The sequence below is a fragment of the Panicum virgatum genome, chromosome 2K (assembly GCF_016808335.1).
Source record: "Panicum virgatum strain AP13 chromosome 2K, P.virgatum_v5, whole genome shotgun sequence".
NCBI classification, from domain to species: Eukaryota; Viridiplantae; Streptophyta; class Magnoliopsida; order Poales; family Poaceae; genus Panicum; species Panicum virgatum.
This window is the reverse complement of record NC_053137.1, coordinates 38,070,612-38,078,816: the sequence shown is the minus strand read 5'-3', so window position 1 is coordinate 38,078,816 and position 8,205 is coordinate 38,070,612. Positions and strand designations below refer to the sequence as shown.

Genomic DNA, 8,205 nt, shown 5'->3' with positions numbered 1-8,205 from the left:
TGGTGAAGGAGAAGGCCAGACGGGTGAGGCTCAACAGTGACGACCAAGAAGTGGTGGAGCTGACCAAGATCCTTCATAGCAAACTCCTGCTGCAGAGAGTAGATGAGACTCTGAAGCAACTGCTGACTAGAGGCTGTGAGCACAATATCATCGACATAGAGCAGCAGATAGGCAGTCTCATCCCCACGGCGGTAGATGAAGAGAGACGTGTCAGACTTGGCCTCGGTGAACCCCAATGTCAGTAAGAACGTGGCGAACTGAGAATACCAAGCCCGAGGAGCCTGCTTCAGACCATAGAGGGACTTGTTGAGCCGGCAGACCATATCCGGATGACTCAAGTCCACAAATCCCGCTGGCTGAGAGCAGTAGACAGTCTCTGACAGAGTGCCGTGAAGAAACGCATTCTTCACATCCAGCTGGTGCACAGGGCAGGAGCGAGAGGGCGCAAGCGCGAGGACCGTGCGCACCGTAGCGGGCTTCACCACTGGACAGAGGGTCTCATCATAGTCCACACTAGGCCGCTGGGTGAAATTCCGGAGAACCCAACGAGCCTTGTAGCGCTCCAGTGTGCCGTCAGCCCGACGCTTATGCGTCCAGATCCACTTGTCTGTGACCACATTGCAACCAGACGGACGCGGCACGAGGTCCCACATCTGGTTGGCAAGAAGAGCCGCGTACTCCTCTTCCATCGCACGACGCCAGTGAGGATCCGCCAAGGCGTCGCGGACAGAGGAGGGTACCGGAGAGACCCGCGGCTCCCTCTCGGTAGCAGAGAGAGTCGCGGCCTGAGACGCCATCCGCCGAGTCACCATGGAATGGATATGCCAAGGATCCCGATGGATGACTGGCGGGTGGTACACCGCCGGCTCGACTCGAGAGCGAGTCGACGGCGGCGGCGGCGGCGACGGCTCCGGTGTAGGCGCCGCAGGAGTCTCCGGAGCCGGAGGCGGCGCCGGTGTCGGCGCCGAACGACGCCGTTACACCTGCACCGGCTGAGCGTACCGCGGCGGCGCCGGTGTCGGCGCCGAGCGGCGCTGGTACACCTGCACCAGCTGAACGTATCGCGCAGGTGCAGGGAGAGGCACCGGGGCTGCGCGTGGCGCAGCAGGAGACACCGGATCCGCGCGCAGCAGGACCGGAGGTCCGGGGGGCCGTGTGGCGCGACCGCAGGCACCGGGTCCACGCGCGGCACGATCGGAGGTCCGGAGGCCGCGCGTGGCGCAACAGGGATCACCGGAGGCGGCGTCGGTGTGCCGGGATAACCTGCAGGGTAAGGACAGACAGGAAAAAGTGGCTGGACCACCGGGTCAGTCGGAAACAGAGACTCCAGCTCGGGGTCAGGAGAAGGTTTGGAAGAGGTAGAGTAGGGAAAATCCGACTCGTCAAAGACGATGTGTCGGGAGATCAGGACGCGGCGAGAGGTGAGGTCAAAGCATCGGTACCCCTTGTGGACAGAGGAGTACCCAAGGAACACACAACTAGTCGAGCGGGGCGCCAGCTTGTGAAAAGTGGTGGCGGAGGTGTTAGGGTAACACGCACACCCGAAGGTGGTTGTAGCGAGGAGGGGTACCGAAAAGAGCGTGGTGTGGAGTGGGAGCAGGAGAAGCAGTGGACGGAAGACGGTTGAGCAAGTAGGTGGCGGTGTGGAGGCTCTCAGCCCAGAAGCGCGGGGGCAGAGAGGCCTGGATCAGAAGGGTGCGCACGACGTCATTCGTCGTGCGAATCATCCGCTCAACCTTGCCGTTCTGAGGAGAGGTATACGGACAAGACATGCGCAGCTGAACACCCCGAGAGAGGAAGAATGAACGGGAGGTGGAGTTATCAAACTCATGCCCGTTGTCACACTGGACGGTCTTAATAGTGAGGCCGAACTGAGTGGACACCCAGGCAAAGAAGTGGAGGAGGGTGGGGAAGGTCTCAAACTTTGCGCACAAAGGAAAAGTCCAAGAGTAGTGTGAGAAATCATCGACCACCACCAGATAGTATCTATAGCCTGAAAGGCTAAGAACAGGAGAAGTCCACAGATACAGTGAACAAGATCAAAGGCATGCGTCACGTGCGAAGAAGAAGAAGAAAAAGAGAGTCGAACATGACGATCAAACTGGTACGCATGGCAAAGGTGCTCAGCAGGAGCCCTAGTACCAGGAACATTGGTACTGCGACTGAGCTGAGCCAGAACGTCGCGACTAGGGTGACCAAGACGGCGACGCGGCAAAAGCGGCAGACGAAGAAGAAGGCGAAAGTGGTGCAGCGGAAGACGAAAGGCGAAGGGTGTAAAGGGGCCCCGTGCTGTCACACCGGAGGAGCGGACGCCGGAAGGCCGAATCCTTTACAGTGAGGCCAGAAGAGTCAAATTCGATGGAACAAGAATTGTCAGCAGTAAACTGACGAATGGAAAGAAGGTTATGAACCATCTGAGGAGCAACAAGGACATTGGGAAGACGAAAAGAATAAGGAGCAGAACCCACGGCGGTGACAGGAAAGCAAGACCCATCACCAACCATGATGGAAGAAGGACAAGAGGGGTGTGGGGGTCGGACAGAAGACAGGATACCGGCATTTGGGGTGGTGCGGAAGGAGGCACCCGAGTCGGTGATCCACTCGGTGCTGACCGGCGGCGTCAGCCACATGGCGCTGAAGGACTGCACTAGTGCAGTCTGGTCCCACCCTCCAGGCCAGGTCGCCTGCTGGCTGGGCTGAGCGGGCGGGGTCCAGAGCGGCGCGAACAGGGGAGCAGCGCCGGTGAACATGGCCGCCGGCTGGGGCTGAGGACGAGGGGCCCCCCTGACCCTGGAACGGCCAAATCGAGAGGTGCCCTGACCAGGGCGTACCTCCAGGGCCAGGAGCAGGAGTGGGAGCCGGAGTCGGATCCGGAGTGCCCCGACGGCCTCCACTACGTCCCCTCCGTCGACGACACCCGCGACCTCCCCCACTACGGAGTAGCATAAAGGAGGGGGTCAGTCGGGTCGGTCCGGAGTCTAGATCCAGAGAGCGGAGCCTGATGGAAGGACGAAGCGCCGGGCTCGGTGAAGGGAACGACGGGCTTCACCGCGGCGACCCGACGAGTGAGGGCCACAGACTTGGCAGCGAGGAGGGCCGCTGCGAGAGCGGCGTCGGCTGTAGCAGCTCCGGCGGCGAGCGGCTGCCCACGGAAGGCAGCGGCGGCGAACGGCGCGTCCGCAGTGGGCATACAAAGCCAAGGCCATGGAGGAGAGGGGCCAGAGGCGGCGGCGGCGGCAGGGACCGCGCCCGCGCCCACGGTGGCCAGGGGCTCGGCCACACGCGCCATGTGGCCACACGCGCGCAGAGGAGGCAGCGCCCGCGGCCACGGCCCACGCACGCATAGAGGAGGCAGTGGCGGCGAGCTGGGCGGCGGCGGCGGCGACTCCCAAGGCCGGCCAGCCCGCAGCAGCGGCAAGCGCGGGGGGCAGCACTCCCGCTATGACGGCACTGGGGGCCGGCGCGCCCGCGCCGAGCTCAGGATGGTGCCGCGCAGGGGCGCCGACCAGGGCGGCTGCAGGGACGACAGCCACCGCGTGCAGCAGCTCTGAGGTGGAGCCGCACAGCTGCTGCTGGAGTGCGCCCGCGCCGTGGGCGCCCGGGGCCAGCGCGCCCAGGATGGCCGCACCCGGGCCCGCGGCGGGGCGGCGGCAGCAGCGGATAGGGCAGCACGCGCCAGCGCGCCCAGGATGGCCGCGCCCGGGCCCGCGCCAGCCACGCCAGCGGCGGGGGCGGCGGCAGCAGCGGCGGGGGCGAGCGGACCGGGCAGCGCTCGAGCAGGGGCGTTCGCGCCCGCGGCCGGACAGGGCAGGGCAGCGGTGGCGGCTGGGGCGCTAGAGGATGCGCCGCCAGATCCAGAAGCTGGGGAGAGAGGAGGGAAGGAGGACAGGGAAGGGAAGGCCGGCGGCCGGCCATGGAGGCGGCGGCGGCCATGGAGCTAGTCTGATACCATGTAAGAGAGAGAATCAGAGAGAATAATGTCTTGTATTCTTCTAAACCCTAGAAGGGTGGGATATATAGATTCTATACATGGGCATTTAGATTGGCCTCTATACATGGGTTCACATATACACCAACGGTGGGCGGGGGATTAGGCATTTTTTATCGAGCATTTCTGGGATTTGCAAAAAGAAGAAGATATATCTGGCCACAATTGAGCTGGGTGGAATGAGTTCAGTCAGATGTGGACCCTGTGGTGGTCCATATAGCTGAGAGGCTGGTGAGGTAGATTCGGCGGCTCCTTTTTGGTTACATGTCTACGTACGTTGGATACCACAAATTTTATTCATGATGTAACGATGCCGTTCCGTGATTCATGCTAGCAAGGCAGCACCAGTCGCTGTCACGAAATTTTATTTGTTCGGTGGCGCTGTTTCAAGAGAGATACTGAAACGTCTTCCCGGCAATAATGATGCCACATACAGACAGAGGCGTTGCAATCGTTACGAGCCAACGATACAGGCAACTGGCCTCGACGAAAGCAACACACGGTATAGGTGTACAGGTAGACCCTTGAAACCTGTATGCATGGCAACTGTACAAGGACAGCAACACTATTGCTCAGATTACCTACTAGGATGTGTACACGCCAAGGGAGCTTCAATTATTTTCTCTCTCTCCTTTTCTAATAATTTTCGTTTTTGGGTAACTGCGAGATTGATGCATCGCCTCTATTCTCTAAAGCATAGGGTCAAAGTTTAGAAGCGACACGCACCCAACGGAGTTACGGAGGCAGCATCAGTTTGGTTGAATTGCTGTCACTGCTACCTCAGCTCTGGCTACAGGTTCCTCGCAAAAAAAAAAAAAAACCTCTCTTGCTACAGCTAAAGCATAGGGGACAAGTTTGAGAACAAGTTGAACCATAAGAAACTCAATTCTATCCAACCAAAAGTGCACTTCATCTAAACTTTAGAAAGTGGATGGAAGGTAGTGGGATGTGAAATTCTAAGCCAAATAACCTAGTTTATTAAGTAGATTCCAATTTCTCCAAAATGAGAGGATCCAAATGGACCCTTAACAGCGGCGGAGCCAGGATTGAGGGCTAGGGGAGGCTCCTTTTTCTCCTTCCTTAAAATTTTCTCATTCCTTCTTCTTCCTCCACAAAATTTGGAGGGGAGGGGAGGGGCTTCCATGGAAGCCAAGTGGTAGGGGGCTCCAGCACCCCCGGCTCCACCACTAACCCTTGATGAACTGTGTGCTCAGACACTGTCAGTACAAAAAGTGCACATCCATTTTGTTATTACTTAGATTTCTTACCTGGACTTGTAGCAGAACAAACTAGAACGAGTTAGTGTGTACCTATTGACTGGTCCACTTGCATCGCTAGTCCGTCCTGAGACAGTGAGACTAGATCGGAAAAGATGAGGATAGAGATGACCGCCCACAGCAGATATGATGTTTCCCTAAAGTTTTTCAATACCATAAGACGGGGATGGTTTACGACAAGGGATTGGCGCACAAATGTGTGTTTTGAAACAGTGTTGAATGTTTTTTTAATTACGCAGTACAATTTAAACACTCACAATGTACGCACACTCATTCCTATGAATACATACACAAACTCTACTTCTATGAACATCTTCGAAGACTGAGTCGGCAAATCCTCAAAATTGACAAAGTCACCACAGCCGTCTCGCTATCGACGGGTTCATCTTTTTGTTCACCATAGGGGGACTCACTGGAATAGGTCGCATACCACTGAAAGCACAACACAGTCAAATCTTAGAAAATTCGCTCCCACGGGGAGTCGAACCCAGAATCTGAGGTACTACTGAGATTCTTGTAACCACTAGGCAACAGGCCCTTTCGCGAAACAGTGTTGAATGTTAAAACTGCAGCAACAATTAACAGAAACCAGCAGTGAAGAGGATAAATGTATAATGATATCCTAAACAATGACCCGACAAACCTGATCTGACTAAAAAACCTGACCCACCGGCCACAATTAAAAGAACCTTGGTTTTATTTTTGTTTAATATATAATCAGCAGGGGGAACTCTCCTATTTTATAAAAAAACCCTCTTATTCCGGCCACATGTCGAGTCAAGTTTGCGCCTAGATTTGGAGTCAAGTTTGCACCGAGATTTGCAACCAACGATAAAACCGAGCCAGGTACGGATCAATTGTTTGACCCAAAATTTGGGAAAACCCGATATGAAAAGTGTAAAGGATCAAGTTTTTAACCGACTGTTAGATCGAATTCGGATCAAAGAAAAATATAATGGGTATTTTTTAGCCCGATACGTAGGGATGTAAATGGTATGGATATATATCAATTCGGATAGTTTTTTTAATATCTGGATACTGTTTCAGATATCGGATCGGATTTCTTATATTTAAATTGGATATTAGATTGGAATACAATATACCAATATCCGTCCGATATTAGATATTTGTTGTTTTTTCAAGATATATCTAAATATTATCGAAGGTGTATCCGACAATTAAACAGAGCCCAGGCAGCCCACGGCCCGCGACAGATCCGACAGCGCCCCCACACCGGCCCATTCGCACGGTCGCCCCCCTCGCAACTAGGCGCCGCAAAGGTCGCAGCCGCAGCCCCGCCCGTCCGGCCCCAGGCGCCCAGGCCCAGCCCTCGGCCTCGGCCGCGCGTCGGCCGGCTGGGCCTGGCCACTCCAGAGTCCAGACCAGGAAGCCAGACCCTTCTAGACAACCAAGTGAACCGGGCGGTGCCTCCGGCGGCGGCGGCTTGCTCCGAGGTTCACCGCGAGCACAGCGCCACCCCCGGTCCTCACAGCCCGTGTCTTCCTCTCAATCCGTGCTTACGGTTCTGCCCCTATGACCACGGCTCTGCGCCAGTTCCCGAGCGCCGGCAGGGCGGCGGGAAGCGACCCACCATCAGGTAGCCTCCCCTTTCCTCTCCTTGAATAATCAAGCTTGATTTCTCTTCTGATTTGGGGATTAGGGAGTACGGATGTTCGTCTTTTATTTGCTACGATCCACTGAGTAGTTTATAATATTCTGTTAGTGTAACCAAATCACTTCGAAGGTATATGGAACAGCATTGTGCGATGCTGTAATTTTCCTTCGATAACTCCAAATCTTTTATACATGTAAGACCGCTCGATGCTTAGTACTGCAATTGACTTGATCTTGGACTTACTTCTTTTAATATATGATGCAGCTGTACTATAAACCGAATTTGTTCACGGCCGTGGAATGTGCACGCCTATGGGATTTTTTCGTGATCTGCCACTGCTGACATGCCCAATCATCTCATCTCCCATTTCAACAACCGTGCTGTTCAGCCAGCATTGGCGGCAATTCATCTAGTCGTGGCAAAATTTGGTACATCCTCAGCACTTGAGAGATCAGGAAAACAAGGGCGTGGCAACATCCACAATGTATTGAGGGTCTTGGACCTTGTGCCAACCAAGCAACATTATGGCAAAAATGAAGTTCCGTCCCATCACCGCCTTATCAATGATTGTATGTCGGACGTCCTGGGAGTTCAATCGAAACGGAATATTGTGCGTAAGAGAAAAGAGGACTTTGTTAACTCAAGCACAAATCAATCACGACCTAAAGGCTGTAATGTTGGCCGTGTTTGGTTTTTTTCGCACACATTTCTCGAGAAGAGAATCTCGCATGCATAGAGTATTAAATGTAGTCTATTTGCAAAACCTTTTCAGGGATGAGTGTAACTTTTCGCGATGAATCTAATGACGGTAATTAATTGATGATTTGCTACAGTGATGCTACAATAACCATCCTCTAATCACGCGGTCAAAAGTCTCATTAGATTCGTCTCGCGATTTACACGAGGGGTTGTGGAGGTAGTTTTGTAATTAGACTTCATTTGATACTCTAAATTAGCGGTCAAAAGTACTACAGTAATTCCACGGAATCTAACCAAACAGGGCCGTTGTCTCAAGTAGTATCTCAGTTTGCCCTTCCATTACAGACTCACAAAGGATGTGATTGTGCAGATAGTGGAGCTGCATAGGAGAGGGGGCATCAGTTCAGATGCATCTATTTTGGCATCTGCGGTGGCAGCTCCTAGGCAAGCTTGCCCAGGGCGGGATCAGGACGGGCCTGCGCAGCTGTGCCTCCTTATTGCACGGCATATATGCTACCAAAAATAATCATAGTAATAATATAGTACAACCGAAGACAACCGAACCAGCAGAGAGAAGCATCCAGTACTGTCCTGTGTCTTCCACTCTTCCCACAATCTTAAACTTC

The 8,205-nt window shown here is 54.5% G+C and overlaps 1 long non-coding RNA gene across 1 annotated transcript; it reads left to right on the top strand.

The window, feature by feature from the left end:
* The first annotated feature begins 6,669 nt into the window (after nucleotides 1-6,669).
* On the top strand, nucleotides 6,670-7,441 carry LOC120675192. Its single transcript, XR_005675261.1, has 2 exons — nucleotides 6,670-6,862; nucleotides 7,145-7,441. It is a non-coding gene; the product is annotated as an uncharacterized LOC120675192 (long non-coding RNA).
* The last annotated feature ends 764 nt before the right edge of the window (nucleotides 7,442-8,205 follow it).